This window comes from Anas platyrhynchos, chromosome 5 (genome assembly GCF_047663525.1).
Source record: "Anas platyrhynchos isolate ZD024472 breed Pekin duck chromosome 5, IASCAAS_PekinDuck_T2T, whole genome shotgun sequence".
Taxonomy (NCBI): Eukaryota; Metazoa; Chordata; class Aves; order Anseriformes; family Anatidae; genus Anas; species Anas platyrhynchos.
Genome location: NC_092591.1, coordinates 43,423,019 through 43,440,036, shown reverse-complemented (window position 1 = coordinate 43,440,036; position 17,018 = coordinate 43,423,019). Strand labels below are relative to the sequence as shown.

The 17,018-nt window shown below is 35.1% G+C and overlaps 1 long non-coding RNA gene across 1 annotated transcript in view; it reads right to left on the bottom strand.

Annotated features, from left to right (window-relative positions):
- Positions 1-5,451: 5,451 nt before the first annotated feature.
- The window catches only part of LOC106017437 (uncharacterized), a 29,197-nt gene continuing 17,630 nt past the window's right edge, over positions 5,452-17,018 (bottom strand). The window contains exons 3-4 of the long non-coding RNA XR_001190925.4: positions 12,142-12,262; positions 5,452-5,646 (exon numbers count right to left, since the gene is read on the bottom strand). This is a non-coding gene — a long non-coding RNA (uncharacterized lncRNA). The remainder of the gene's footprint in view (positions 5,647-12,141; positions 12,263-17,018) is intronic.

Here is a 17,018-nt window from a genome sequence, read left to right as displayed (position 1 = left end):
TTTTGCTTGATTAAATTTTCCCCTGCAGCCTGTCTGTCTCTCCCTGATGCGTCTGACTCAGGAACTGGGAAAGAAGTGTCTTCTATCAATCAATGACAGAAAGTGCTGAATCTGAAGATGCTGACTGTGCGCCATGGAGGGCAGGCAGACTGCTGATAGCAGTCAAGGAAAGTGGAAAAAAATTCTATATGAGTGTTAAATGCCATTTAAAAAGTTTTCCAAAGATTAATCAGGAAGAAAAAATATGCTCATCAAAAGTGCAATAAAATAATTAACCTGAGAATGGCACTTACAGAACAAAATAAAAGAATTTTATTGCCGCTTACTGGGAGATGAACATTCTCCACTGACAATGAATAAAAAACCAACATGCATAATGATTGTCTTTTCAATATTGTATGCCAAATAAGATTTTAAATATTCCACAATGAACTGAATAGAGATTAAGTAAACATTACTACAACTGTTTAAGAGCTCTTAAACAAGGAGGAATGTTTACAGCAACATGTAACTTCAGTAATGATTTCACAGATTATAACCAATTTCCATGAAGAACTGTAGTGCTTTCCATTGCTGTGAGACAGTGATTATTATTCACTTTCATTGTCTATTAATTAGCTTACATGTAAAATAAGTGCAAAATTTAATTTGTAATAATTGTAGGCATGTCTACAGTGGCATGTTTAATTAAATTCAGATTTATACATCCTATCAAAAAATATAAAATTATCTTTCTAAGAAAAAGTGTAATTGGATTGTTTAGGAGGAGAAAATCAACCTCATTATTTTCGCAGTCAGGAATGAAGTTTTCACTCTTCATATGCAGACTTCATATGCATTAAATGTACAAAATAACTGATGCTCGGAATTGCCCATTTAAATATTGAACTTAGTTTTTATTCTGTAGTAGTGTTTCCTTTATTTTGAGATCTTTCTTTTTGAGACGTATTTCTGAAAATACTGGCTTCTTAATAAAATCTAGGGAGCTCCTCCATCAAAGAAGGGTTTGGCAAGGCCAAAATTGCACAGGTAGTGCCAACAGAAAAGAGCCATGTAGAAGAATAGGAACTGATTTTCTGCAAAGCCAATTGATTTGATAATTGTAGCCCATATTGGCAGACAAATTCAAGATGTCATTTAGCAGTGCTTTGTCAAGGTTAATGAATATGCTTGTCTCTGGCTAGTAAGAACAGCATCACTATGGATCACAATTAGCTTCTCACAATCATCTGTTGTTTACATTGCACAGAGCAATGTGCCATTTCATAGATACAAAACCACCTATTTTATGTTCTGTCCTATACAAGGGAACTTTCACATACATGTGGCAAATTGGCTGCACTGAGTTACCAACATGAAAATTCAGAGTTTTTAAACAAAAACGCTATTTAGGGAGTGGAAAGACCATGGGCCAAAAGCTGGTTAAGAGCTTTGAAGATGAATTTCCAGCCAATGCATTATTTTCCTTTTGTTAGTGTTCCATTCAGGATCCTTGTAGATTTTCATACTGGGACTGAGGAGTTCCAGCTGAATCATTTTGCATTGGTCATAATCTAATTCTGTGAATTGCAAACCTTAACTTAAAATTTCAAATCATGTTTTTATTGAATTAGTTATGTTCCGTCTATACGCTGTAGAAAAATGTGACATTTTCAAATTCTGGGAAACATTATTTAACCTTATGTACACAACTAGCTACCAATCTTCCCTCCTTTTTAAAATTTATATATATATCTGCATATATATATATAAAACCTTAAAAACCTTGGTTGGTGTTCCCTCATTTCTTTAAACAATAACATACATTATTCTGTATATAAAAATAACCAAAGAATAAAATTGTATACATTGATATTTTCCACGTGAAGAAAACATTATGTACCAGAGTATTTTGTTAACGTGTCTATTTCTCTGAACAAAAATCTATCTGCTCATTAATTTTTGTTGGTGCATTTTTCTCCCAATTCTGCAAGAAATTAATTACATTCTCATGTATACTTACAGGAATCATACTTAAAATCATCACAAATTGCTTATGAGAAACAGAGAGCATTTGACCCATGCTTTGTGTTCAATAGTTGCTAGCTTGTTATTTTATAATCATGAGGGCCCGTGACAAAAAATAAAATAAAATAAAATCACAAAGTAATAATCTTGCAAACCAGATCGTTCCTTCTACCTGACAGTGTTAGCATTATAGACTATTATTCATGTCATACATTCATTATTGCACTCTCTGTGAGACACTAGAGATCCACAGTACTGAATTGATCAAGATGGGTTATCAGATATGACAAAATATGGCACCATATGGTCCATGATTAAAAATCAAACTAAACTGTAGTCTATAACAAACTTTAATGTTAATTTATTTCTCCTGATAGCTGCCTAGCCACTAAAGACTTGGGTGATAAGTTTAAAAAACAAAATCCCATAAAACGTGTACAGTAAGAATGTAATAATTTACACTGGCTGGAAGTTCCATCACAAATTACTGCGTTTTATGATCTAATGTACCAAGTAAGTGAACAAATACAATTAAAAACAAAGTAATGTGCCTTAAAATGCACTTTATTCATTTGTTTGACAAGTATAATTTTGTTATGATAGTACTTCATAGTATACTTGTAAATGTTCAACAGTGCATTCGGCAAAAGTAATGTAGTCTAAGTAATGCTAGATTTCATTAAAATACAGTTACAGCATCTTCATCTAAAATGTAGAAATATTTCTACTGTATGGAAGTATATAGTAAATGTAGTATATAGTAAGCAATGAATTAAGAATTTACTTTAGCAAAACAGGTATATTGCCCATGAAAAGAATATCCAAACTCACTTATTCTTCCACCAGTAAGTGGGAGAACTTGTTAATTGACTTTTAAGACTAGTATTCAGTCCATGTGTTCACTACAAAATTCATAATATTCCCAACTGAAATATTGTTAATGTGGTTCCTTTTTGCCACCATGAAACCACTCCTAAAATGAACAGGGTAAGCACGGAAGACTGGATGAAAAATACAAATGAATCCTTGCTGGACAGTGAAAGTTAAATATTTTCTTCTTCTCAGAGTTTTTCTAATGACAGAAGGAGAATTGGATTCTATTAAAGTTTTCCAGGGGTAGGTCTGAAAATGTGACTGTTTTCTTTCTTCGTGGACAAAATATCATTTCCAAGTGGAAAAGTATGGAAAATAACTTTTTCAAAGAAAGAAAATTATTGCTCATCATGTTTCAATATTAGCCATATCCTCAACACGAAGTTAAATGAAGTCTTAACATGTACATTATGATAGAAGCTACTAATGTGATAAAGAAAAAGACTTTATCTAGGGCTATCACACAACTGGTGCAAACTGCGCATCGGATCCAATTCCCAATAAAGTCTATAGCAATGTTTCCACTGATGTCACTGGCACAAGGTCAGCTCCTGCAGGGGAAAGCCTGGTCCTTCCAGAATCAATTGAAAGCACAATGGAGTCAAAATATTACACCCTCCTCTAAGGTACTGGTGACTAAAGGAATTTTCTTAAAATAGTTCACAACAGTTTCATAGTTTGGCTTTTTTACAGTATAAAATCCCCCCTCCTGTCACTGCCATTACCCTTGAGACAGGGTAAACTTTAAAAGTGAAGGACTGCAATTACGTGTCATTATGGTAACCAGGCAAGACTTGCAGCAGCTTTGTTCTGTGCCCAGAAAGGAAAAGTGTCTAATGTGTGTTTTGTCTTTAGGCCAGAAGGAAGTGGAGGGAAGGATTTTGTTACTGAAAGGCATGAGAAAACTCAGGTCAGTGCACAGTCCTAAGTCAAGAGAGGTTAGGATGGAGCACATAAACAATGCATCTACATCTTTAAATTCTGTTAGGTGAGATGTACTGACATGAACAAGGAATATGCTACCACCGTCTGCATTTTACTCTTCCCAACAAAACTATAGCTTATTTATGCACTGTGTGCAGATCTAGTCAAAGTAAAAGGACTTCTTAAAGAACTTATGAGAAGCTTAGTCTGTTAAAATTAAGGTCTTATTTTTTTTTTCTTAAATATTTTTCTTTTTTTCTCAGTAATCAGAATTTCAGAATAAAAATGGAATTTCTGCTTTGAAAAACATTCCTCTTTACTTGCAAGGGACATCTAGAGATCCCTATTCCCCTTTTTTTCCTTTTAATGTTAGGAACAGAAGAGAAGATGGACAAGTATAATAACTGCAATATTATTTTCAAATATTTATTCTTTTTTTCAGAAAAAAAAAAAAAAAAAAACACACATTTTGAATGTGCCTTTTCGTATTTTTTAAGAAGATGAAAGACATTTTTTAAAGAGTTGTATTCTTTATCTTCATTTGTAAGGGAGGGTGAGCAGCCAGTTAAGCAAGAGCAACATGCAAACTAAGGAAATACATAGGTGTAGTCCTATGGATCTCGATCTACTCTTAGTTTTCTCTTCTGGTAATCTGGTTCATACTGTCACACACAGAATCACACAGAATCACACAGAATTTCTAGGTTGGAAGAGACCTCAAGATCATCGAGTCCAACCTCTAACCTAACACTAACAGTCCCCACTAAACCATATCCCTAAGCTCTACATCTAAACGTCTTTTGAAGACTTCCAGGGATGGTGACTCCACCACCTCCCTGGGCAGCCCGTTCCAGTGCCTCACAACCCTTTCAGTAAAGAAATTCTTCCTAACATCTAACCTAAAACTCCCCTGGCATAACTTTAGCCCATTCCCCCTCGTCCTGTCACCAGGCACATGGGAGAACAGGCCAACCCCCACCTCTCTACAGCCTCCTTTAATGTACTTATACAGAGCAATAAGGTCACCCCTGAGCCTCCTCTTCTCTACACTACTCTTGGTCATAGCTCTTGTAAGCCCACATTCCCATAAACTACATAAGTAGCATTTCTGTTGAGAATCAAGTCCCATACAACTCCTGAGAAACATTAAAATCCCTTCTTTTTAGCTTGTTGCTTCTTCAGAGATTCCAGCAAGATTTCTCCAGCTCTCACAAGTCTCCAGACATGAATTGATTCACACAAACAGTTGTTCAGAAAAAGCCTGTTCTACTGAAAGGCATGGTGCATTTTAGTTGCTCTTATTGTGCAGGTCTGATTAGTAAAGCCGTTTTGCAAGCACCTGTCACTTTCGTAAAATTCCAAAACTACTTGTAAGAGTGATGATATATGCTTTTCTACCAACCAGTTCTCAAGAGAGTCAACCAAATAAGCAGCAAATCAATAAGAACTTCATTTTCAATTGTCTTATGCATTTTAGCTGTTTGGACAAACAGTGAGACATTTCCAGTCATTCAAGGTACAGAGACATTATCAAATCCAATCTCTTTTCCAACAGGGAAGAAAATACCCTCAAAGGTGAAATTTTCAGCAGCAGTAAATTTGACACCGTTTTTATATAATCTACTAAGAAGCATACCAATCAGAGGCCACAGGAAAACCATTTTGTTAATTTATTTTGCAAACCCTCTCCTCCCCACTCACAAGAGGAGGCACGAAGGACCAGTTTGTAAGTGTGCTCAGTTTAAACAGAGCTTCTGAGAGGTTATTCCACTTAAACATTGTGCATGTGCATACAACATGTAAATCCCTCGCAGCTCTCCTCCTTCCTTAGCTTAGACCTAGCTGCAGGATGGGAAAAGAGAAAAAGAAAAATGCTTTTACCTGGTGACCTCTTATTTAGTGTGTAGCTTCAATATATGATACAGTTACTGCTATTTGTATATAAGCAGAACGTACTAGTGGACCCATCCACTCAAGAAGAGTAATAAGAGGACCACTAATGACTTAACAAAAGTTATTTCACATTTTGTGTTTATTAAAATAATTAATATGAGTTATAGCAACACTTAGGAGTCAAGTTGCAGAAGAATACCCTTCTCTGGTAGGAAAAAAAAAAAACTAATCCCAAAGTCTTTTCTTGTTATAATGATCATGAATCCCAAGAGCTAAGATTAAAGGCCAACATAAATAGGTACAATGGTCTAGTCAAACAGAAACTGCAACTGAGTAGAACTGAAGGAAGGAAGCTATGTCAGAACAGATTCAGAAACTATGGCAGGAGTCACCCCAGGACATGAATGCAAAACTGCAAGGCACTGGAATTAGTCTGGAGCAGAAAACAGATCTGAGCACCAGCCAGGCATTGTAATATAAATAGTTGCTACCCTGCTGGCATGTGGAGCTGACAATATCCCAAAGGTTTATGAAAATGAGAAGCAATGTGCATGTAGGTAGATACATTAACAGAATGGTAACTGAATAATGCTGGTCATCACAATGTACTTTCAATTTTATTTATTATTTTTTTAATGCAGTATAAATGAATAGGGGACAGGGAAGGAAGAGTCAAAGAAGGAAGGAGTTTTTTGTGAACTTGGTGGAAAAACAGGAGAAGGAAATATACTTGTTCAAAAGGTTAACAAGACAGATTAGAATAAAGGACTCCATTGACTGCTATTGTCACATAAAACATTAAATTTGTTCTAGAAAAACAAAAGTGGAGCCTATGGTACAGTGACAAGCAGGACAGCAGTATTTCACAGTTAGCAAAAAGAAGTGAGAGACTGGAGGAATTAAGACCTCTGTGCTAGTTTGTCTAGGCTTGAGGCAATTGTTTTTTACAGGAATTCAGAAAGCAACAGGAGAATTTGAATTTTGGATATAGATCCAGATCAGGAAAACAAAGGCAATTTGTCAGTACCAGTACAGAAAGTTGGATCCAATCTTAGAGGAAAAAATGTGAACTCAGAAGTGAGATGACCCATCCCAGGCCTTTCTGAACTGATACAAACCCAGGAAAACAGACTTTCACCATCCTTGGGATCATGAGTATCTGCCACAATAACAAATGTCAAATAGCACATCATTTATGCTACAAGAATAGCTACCTTCCTAGTCAACTTTAGAAAACCAAATAGAGACTTCCAGATTTACTTCCATACAGCTCTGCCACTTATTCTGAAGAGCCTGGCCGTTTCTTCAAACTTATCTCAATCATTTAAGCACTACGGTAGTCTCTGAGCAGACCAGAGGGTTATACTGACCTGAGAAAAAAGCATTTCTCAGTTTGAAAAAGTGTTGAAGTTTCATTAGTTTTGTTGTGTGTTGCTTTGTTGGGAAAGAGTGGGTAGCAGAAAAGAAATGCTTGAACAACATATCAGAATTTGATGGAAGCCACATTTCCAGCACAAAGCTATCATCTGTTGAAAATCGCCTCGTACCAGCTGATGTGTGTGTTCTTTCATTTACTTCCTATCAAAAAAAATAATATATATATATATATATATAACCTTGCTTTTCCTAAGACTAAATAACCATTTAATTCCTAAGCACTGAGATATCCATTAAGAACTCTCTTCCTGCTGAGCACAAACGTTACAACACTTCAGACCATACTCTGCTAACTTTATCTTGTTGCATGTGAAATGAATGCAGAAATCTAATTATTTTTTTTTTTAATAATCACAGCAGAAATTCCTCTTTCTTACTAGAATGCTCTGATTAAATTATTGACTTTCTCATGTAAATCTAAGAGTTATATATCATGGAATTCAACTCTCAGGAAACTTTCCTGCTATTGTCAGCATTCACTACAGAAATGTAGTATTACTCTCCCCCAGTCTTCTTCCACAAGCTGCTATGGTAACTAAGAATTAGCTGGTGTGAATACACTGTAATTCCTTTTTTGTTTGTTTTGTTTTTGTTTGTTTGTTTTTGTAAAAAATACAGAAATATTTTTTATTTTTTAAAAAATTGATCGTACAATACACTGCCTGTACATAACTGCTGACACAGTCAGACTAAAAGTTTATATCTATCATTATTACAATTAAGCATTTTGTGTTATAGTTGTGTTTACAGTCTCAAATAGCATTTGGTAAGTGGAACTATACACAGGTATGACGTATAAAACTTATAAAAGAAGAAACACCACCTCACTTTTAGAAAATGGTCCCAGGAACAGAACTTACAAGGGCTATTTCTCCTAGGCTAAAACCTTTCTCCTAAAAGTAATATTTTGCCTTCTCATAAAGTATGCATCTTCCCCTTCCAAATGTGAACCTGAAAAACTCCTGTGATCCAATGACTCCTGTGATCCAATGTAACTAATATTGCATGTACTACACAAGGCAGAAAGTATTTTGTAGTTGAGAATAAATTTATCCACCTCTACCAAAGTAACTCCATTTTGGAATGGATTAAGCCATTAAGCTCAAGGAATATCCACTCCTTAAGATCAACACCATACATTAACTGAATTGATGATAATATTTGTGCACTCCAAAATCAAAGCAGTCTTCTGCAAACGCATATTCTTTAAGTGATTTATTACTGAAAACATGCATAAGTATTTTTTCTCCTCCCCTGACTCAGTACAGGAAGGCAAACTCACGTGACTTGTCTGTGAATTTTCAGTACTCCAGGAAAAATCCATATCATCTGAAGTTATCCAGGTCAAATTCCTACTTCTCTAAAATAACACTTAATTATTTACTTGTATCAGAAATGTAGGGACTTTTTTTTTTTTTTCCAAAGAGCAAGCACAATAGAGACTGGTTCACATTTATTTTCATTCTATATTACAAGAGAAAATCTTATTGGAATAGTTGATAAATATGGTAAAAACATTTTTAATTTACTATATTTGTGTAGTACTGGCTGCATTTTGGGTACTATTATAATCCTACATCTGAAGTTGTTAAATGATATGAAGCCATCAACATTTTTAGAACAGTTAGTATCAATTTAATATTCTATTAATAAGATTAAGTTATTTTTAATTGTTAAGACAACAGGCCAACCCCTTTACAATTCTACATAGCAGCAGAGATTGATACACTATTATTGGACAAACGTTTAATTACATTAAATAATATATGGTATTTTGATAATACTTAAAGAACAAATTTACAGCAATACTTGACTGAAAGTACCAGGCTTAAACAAGATGTGGTAATGCCTTATAAAACTAGTAGTTATTTACTTCAACCCCCTAAAACTGCAAAATGCAAGGTGATCTACATTCAAGAAAGCTTAAAGGCTATACAAGACAAGAAAATTCATAGTTAAAAAACAGACATTTCCTTCAGCATTTCTCAACTTCCATGTCCCACATGGTGCGACATGTCTTTTGGCAGCATTATAAGAAGATTAAGACCTCAAGAATTAATTCATACATTTCAATAACAGAATGAAGAGGTCATGCAGATTTCACTTGTTCCTTTTAAGCTGCAGTTTATAACACAACTTTTGAAAAGATTTTCCTTTTCAGAAATTAGGTTCCCTGACAGGGTAATGTACACTAAATTGGTTTGGACTCAACCAAATTCTTTAGTAGTAATTCTACCTCATGAGACCCTTTCCAGTTTATCTAGCCAAAATAAGTCTCCACACATATGAGTTTATATACATACAAGAATGCAGACATCATACTAATCTATTCCATTTTTCAGAAATGTAATTCCTTTTATACCTTTTGTTTTAGTTGTCTTAGCCAGATGTAAGTCTTACTCAGTTTATTTTTTCTAAAGGATGCAGTAGGTGCTTACTTTATGCAAGACTTGTAATGGAGGACAAAAGGGGGGAGTTGTGTCAGGAGCAGGCTTCCAGTCACTCTGAGTATCACTGATGTGCGTGAGCTAGCTATATGACCACTGGAAAGCAATTTGTGCCCACCGGAGTATGTAAACAACCCTGGAAGTCCTAGCCTTTGAGACAAAGAATACATCAAACTTAGGGCAAATAACTTCAGTTATGAAAAACCTGATAGCCTTGTTTGAAGTTTCTTTGTTGCAAATTCAATTATACTAACACCCTTCTGGTTCAAACAGAAAATCCAAATGTATAAAAGCAACTTCTGCTTTATTTAACTTTTAGAATTTGCAAGTAAATTCAGCTGTTTAAACTATGTCTCATGTTATGTTGAATTTCCTTTCATAATAAATCCTGCCCCTCAAGGATATCTTTATCCCAAGTACCTATCCCGTAATGTAGACTATAATAGCCCTCTGTGTTAAGAGGAACAGGGACAGAAATAGATACTGTATGACTAAATGCTGATTGACAGTTCCATCACATGCTCAGCTCTTCTTAAACAAAACTGCAATAAAAAGACTTCATATCATACCACTCAAGAGATAGTAAAATAGTGTAAACAGATGTAACCTTGTGGAAGGAAAAAAATCTGCTTTATTATTATCATAACACACTGAAACATTATTTTTCAAATACATTAGCCAGAGATCAAATTATTCTGTGTCTAATGAGAAAGGAAGTGTTCCTTCTCAATTATCCATTAAAATGCTGTTTCTAAGAAAAAAAATCACATGGAAGACTCTTACTATGTAAATACTTTAAGGAAAATATTTTCATGGCATGTGGGAAAGAAACAAGAGGAAAACAGTGCAGAGACAGTGACTGAAATGTCTGCCAGGTATATATCCAAGACAGCTTAAAAGCCCCTATGAAATGAAACCCAGCTTTTGAAGCTGTCAGAGTTTGCCACCTTGATACATTATTGTACAAGTCTGAAGAATTCCTTGACAGAAGAACTTTTACAAAGAGCAGCTGAGACACTAGGAAAAGCATAGGGCCTCTCTCACAAAATAATGGTTTATAATCACACACATGATAAAGAAATGTATCATCTTAGTGACTGACAGACACTCGTAAGTGCACAGGCAAGACAACTGCAGCCACCACAACAACTGGCTCTCAAGCCTGGCAAAAGACCTATCAACATTTCTGTCAGAAATAAGACCATTTACAAATTGGTACTTCAATTCTCTCTCACCCCTGCCCCATTTGCTTCCTGTATTTCATTGTCTTGTGTTAAAGCCAAAGAAATAAGTGCTAGGTAGAAACTTCCAGTCCATTAGGGAGCTTTAAACAAAGTTTGGAAATATCCTCAAAAATAAAATAAAAATAAAAAGCATGTTATTTTATTGCCTTTTTTGTCACCCATAAGTAGCAACATTCAAGAAGATATTTGTCTTAAGGAGCTAAAGGACCAAGAAAAGTAAAAAAAAAAGCCCTAAAAACATATAGATGGAATAAATTACATGGATGCTTTTTTTTAAAACCTTGGCAAGATCCTTATCAGCAACATTGCAAGACAGACTTTGAGATACAGATTAGTAGAAGGGAAACCTTAAAGTTCAGATGGAATGAAACATGAAAAACTGTTCTGAAAAAAAAGGTACAGAAAGTACCAGAGAAAATAATGAGAAGAGACAGCTTGAACACGGAAGACAAAGGACATTATAAAATTTCCTAGAAATGTACATCTAGTTAAATAATGGCTGGACAAATAGGTAGAAGAAAACCCCTCTAAGGGCTATCAAATCTTCAAACATACACGTGACTCAGTAAATCCCTATCTCACAGATTACAGGATGCTACTTAGTAGAAATATCATTCAGTCTCTTGCCATATTCCCTAGCCATCAATATCGAAGACAAGTTCATTGGTACAAGAAACCTTTGGTCCAGTCAGATGCAACCACTTATGATAAGCAGGGGGACCAGGTAAGCAAAGATTTGAGGACAACCAAAAACCCTATGGATGGATTAATCATAACAGGCCTGGTCTATATACTCCCAAGTCTAATCATAATTATTTTTTTAAATGACCGTTTCTGCAGCACTTCATTCCTATTTGGTTTCATTAGCATCATGATTGTCTCTATTTACAATTAGACCATTTTATTTAAAATTTAAACATTTAAATCGTGATGCTTGTCTTTAGAAACTAAATTTACCATGTTACTGTCATTGCTCCAGTAGAAATTATGTTGCCATCCAGGGGGATGAGAATCAGTACATAAAGACTCAGGTCAGATCTCATTTCAGACTCTGGGCCATGCTTTATAACTAAATATGTAGTAATTAGAAATAATTTGCTAGATGTGATGGTTCATGCCTCTAATACCAAATACTTATGAAGCTGTGACTAGTGAAACAATCTCAGCTTTTTTCTGTCATACTTTTCACCTTAGGTAAGCTTATAAAAGTTTTGGGTAAGATTTCTTTATCAGCAGGGAACAACTAGACAACCCAGGAAGTTTATTATGATCATAAAAGTGAAAGTATAAACACGTATGGAGCAAAATGAATCTACCTGTCAATTATTTCCAGTTATTCTGCATAATTTTCTCCTATCTGTTGTGTGATCTTTCAAATGGTGTTCACTTGATCAAAGTAGATGCCTTATTTCAGCTGTATCAGACGTGCTCAGAATCCTAGAGGAAAAAGAAAGCCTAATAATCAAACAAGCCTAAAAATAAATGAAAAATCATGGAATTCAGACCAAAAAAAAACTTCATTGTTCTCTCACAACACTATTCAGCTTTTACTTAAGTGTACATAGAAACAAAGATACCTTCCTACAGTTTAATAACCTGACAATAAAATTTCACCTAGCCTAGAGTATCTTCTACTGTTTCTTAAAAAATCATATAATAAATGCTTTCCAGAGACACCACATATACAACTTTTCTGAATATATGGTTCAAGCCCTCCAAGAATTATGTTCAGCATTATTATGTGAAATTACTGCTCAAAGAGCTGGTCCAAACAGGAGCTACAGACAATTCCACTCCTGAAATGTATTTGTTGTAGAAATATTGTAGAAGTGTTCTTGACTGAAGCAAAATTATTCAGTTTGGCAAGTAGCTAACATAGTGCATGCACAGTTGGTATAATGAATCTGGAAAACATCTATGTCTCCCTGTATTTACATACACCTATTTTAGATTAGACAGATTAGAACTTTGGTTATTCTTGAGCAATTTGGATATCTGACACATTATTAAAGCTTGAGCTACAACAGTCCCAGAATGGGGGCTTTTCAATATACATAAATAGGAATCTTGTCCTGAACTCCTCAATATTTAACATTGTTTCAGCAAGATAAATAGCATAGTTAGTAAGTTTTTTATTTAAAATTAACAGAATTGTCTACACAGTAAAATCATCTGGCCTCACTTCTACTTTCCTATTACAATATGTGAATTCCACATTCAGCTAGGAGAAAGCTTCTTATTTTGAGCACCTAGGTGCACCATCACTTAACACAATTTGACATTGAAGGAAACATGAGAATGTATTCACATGGGAGGGAATCAGAGATACAGCAAAGAGGTGATAAGACACACTTCCAAAAGCAGCCTAGAGATTATATGTTGGGAAACAGGGGGAAGATCAAGCACTTCACAGGAAGATAGATATTTTCCTCTCTTGGTCAAGTTAATCCCATCCCAAAAACCTGTGCTACATTGCTGATGCAAAAGTATACAAATCATAACAATGAGGAAAAAAAAAAAGAAAAAAAAATGGGCTATGAGTCAGTTTAGTCTCCTATGGGCTAGAGTCAGTTTAGCTCTTTTCTTTCCAAAGCGTTTTCAACTATGAGCATGGTGTTGCTTATATGAGGTGACTGCTCTGGCAGATGTGTCTAAGGTCAGCACAAAATCTTCTTCTTCAGTTTCATTTTTCACTCACCATGTGTAACAAAAGATGATCTAGAGTTAGCATTTTAAGGGACTTTTGAAAACATAGTATTGGAAAGCTCAAAGAAGTCATTAGCACTAATTCAGAGCCTCTAAAAACTAAGGGGTTTATATATATAAATATATATTTGTTTTGATAATGAGTGCTTTAATTCTCTGTCTTAAAAACTAAACAAAACCCCAAAACAGAAAAAAGCCCAGCACTGATGAGCAATCTTGCAATAACGAATCAGTGTGCATACATGAGGGAAAAACAAATGCAGTTGGGAAACAGATTTCGGTGTCAAGTTTCCCCAAGTGTTGTTATAAATATCAGGAAATTAAAAAATGCTCTTAAAATGCATGAACATTATTTAGGTCTTTAATCTGGAAGGGGCATGATTGATTTTGCAGGGTGGAAACTGCCAACTGTACCAGTGCCTGCAGATGGAAGGGGCCGGCACATAGCTGCCAATTTCAGGGAAGATATTTCAACTACTCTCTAAAATGGATTGCAAAAGCCTGTTGTCTTCTGCTTGCTCCTTCGGGCTTACGCTTCACGAGACATCTTAGGGAAAGAAAGGAATCCGTCTTTTCCGGAAACAGCTGAAGTCACAGAACATGACTATTTTAGGAGCACCGAATAAATGAAAAACCTAAACCTCTGAGGGTAACTGAGCCGCAAACTGAACTGGGAGTAACAGTCAACTAAAGCTTACTATTTACACTATGACAATTTTACACCGTAGAGGAAAATTGACATTTGAAGTCTAAAGCTCACTTTTCCATCCTTATATTTGAATCAAATCTTCGTGCAAGGAAGAATGAACATTATTGGAAACAAAACTACACTGGGTAAAACATACTTGGAAGTCCCTCTCACATACCAGAAAACAGCAAAATGACAAATGGGAGTTAAAAAAATGTTTCAAATAAGATCATCTTTAAATCCAAACACTCTTAAATATCAACTTCCACATTTGCATCAGATTTGAGAATATGATCATTGGGTGCTGGACAAAACATTTTGGATGTACAACCTTAGATGAGACTATCAGAGTTGAAAAGCTCCAAGGTACATTTTTACAGTCTCAAAGACTCCTCATTCAGCCATTACATTACTGTAAATGCAATCTTCGTTTCTATGTTTGTTTTTTGTTTTTGTTTTAAGCACCAAACTTTGCTTTTTCTGTTCTCTTTACTGGGTAGAAATACCCACCTCTCCTCAATTTTTATTTTTCCTTTTCCCCGTATTGTAAAATAATTTTCACTGGCAAAAGGAAATTCAGTAGCACAAAGCAAGCTTTTTAAGCCAATTTCTACACCTTTCTTCTTTCAAGGAGTATCTTTTCCCTTTCCTTCTACTCTGCTCTGGAAACTGTGCTTATGCCAGCACCTTGTTAAACTGATTGCTGATTCTTTTGCTCTGGAATTTAGCACCACTACAGCAGGTTAGTAAGAGAGGCTGTCTCAAATATCTTGTGTTAAGGACAGATCTGAAAAGTTATCTGCACTCTGGAGTAAAGCTGGCAGTGAGAATACTAGAATGGGTATAAAGTGTCTTCAAGAAAATTGTCTTTACACCTGCATCCCATTAAAGGCATCTGAGTGGTATTTTGTCCCACTGGTTCTAGCAGGAGCAGAACTTCACCCTTACTTTAGTTCTACCAGTATAATACACATCTACACATGATGTGAGCTCTTTTTTCCCCACATTTTAAGTTTTTTTCCTTTATACTTCTCCACATTTAAAATTTGTATTTGCAGATTACTTGCAGACACTTCTGTCACTACAGAAACAAAATCACAGGCCCAAATTCATCCCCAGTGCACAAGACAAAGCAAGGTGCAAGATAAGCTCTCTGCTTTCTCTTTTTGAAACATTACTTTCATGCTGCACTGCAGTCTTGTGATATACACTCTAACATCGTTTGTTACATATTTCATACTGTAGTGCCATGCTTGATTACTTCAATCTATACAAAACAGAAACTGGCAGCCAGTCTCCCAATTTCTGCCAACTGTAAAGGTTAACATGTACGTTGGCATAATGTGGGTGTGTAAATAAGGGAATTTGTGTAGTCCTTTATTTAGCAATGTAAGAAAACATATTTCAGGTCGGAGATGAATAGTTTTCCTTCCCTCCAGGTGTCTATTTTCTATTTTGGAATTTTCAAGGAAGGGATTAAACATGCACAAGCACTACTTAGCAACAAAACACTAGGGAACCATACTGTGTGTACTATAACTTCATTTCATAAGACTATCATCACAAACTGCCAGTATTTCATCACTGCCAAGATGTCTTAGGAGAAAGACAGGAGAAGTCAAGGAAGTGGCTCTCAAGACACCCCCAATAAGCTCTCTGCCATCACTCAAGCCTCCCATAAGGCAAGTTCACCATCCCCAAGGATAATTAACAAATTTACTTCTAGACCAACAACCTTTTAAAAAAACACCCAATCAAGTCATAAAGTAGGTTTATGTTTTGGATTTTGCACCTTTAGAAGTTCTTATTGTTCAACAAGCAAAGATACAAATCAGCAATTGTCATACAAAAAAAATGGCTGTCAGTATAAAATAAAGCTACATGTGTTTCTCTGTTTGTACACTAAAATCTTTTCTAATCTGAGGCATAAAATTAGATTAAATGCATCCAGTAGAACTAATACGAATTTTCCCTTGATGTTTTATCCTGGACTTTCAGAAAATAAACAATTTGGTATGAATAAGTTATTTTCCAGTAAGGATAAAACTGAATGATTAATGTACCTGTTCCCTTTTGTTCACAAGCTTGGTTTGTTTAACAATCTATGGTGATAAATATTAAATAAAAAATACAAACAAGCATCCAAGAATGTTTGTCATGCTGATAAGAGTACCTTACTTGCCACTTTCCTGTGCTTATTTTATTGTCTTCCATTAATGTGAAACTATACCAGGGCATTCCTCTGATAAAAGTATTAGAAAATGAAAAAATTTCAAGTCATGAAATATAGACAGTAGCCAGGAGATAATGACTTTCAAGGATCTTAGTCCTCTCAATCTCCAAGACACTAGGTAAGCACTGGTATAAATAGTGTGTAGCACTAATTAAAGGATGCGTGAAGATGATCATACCTTTAATCTGACCGTTTAATTTCTTAAACAATAAAGGAATGCTAGTCCAAACGAAAGGCAGTAGCTGTATATGCAGCAAAGTCCCTGCAACAAATGACAGCTTCTGTGCATGATCACCTCTGATGAAATACAGAACACCAGTACAAGTAATACTGTCACTATCAAAAAAACCTTCAGAATCAGGAAATACCACATTGCAACTTCCATTTACAGAAGAGTCCTGTCTACATCTATGACTATCTCTAACTTACACAAACAAAGCTAAGCAAAAATGATTTTTATATAGAATAAGCTATGAATCCATTGACATTTTGTACCTGCTTTGTTGTTGTGACATTGAACATAAGGGTTGAAAATAGAAATATATATACTCTCACACAAAATGAGA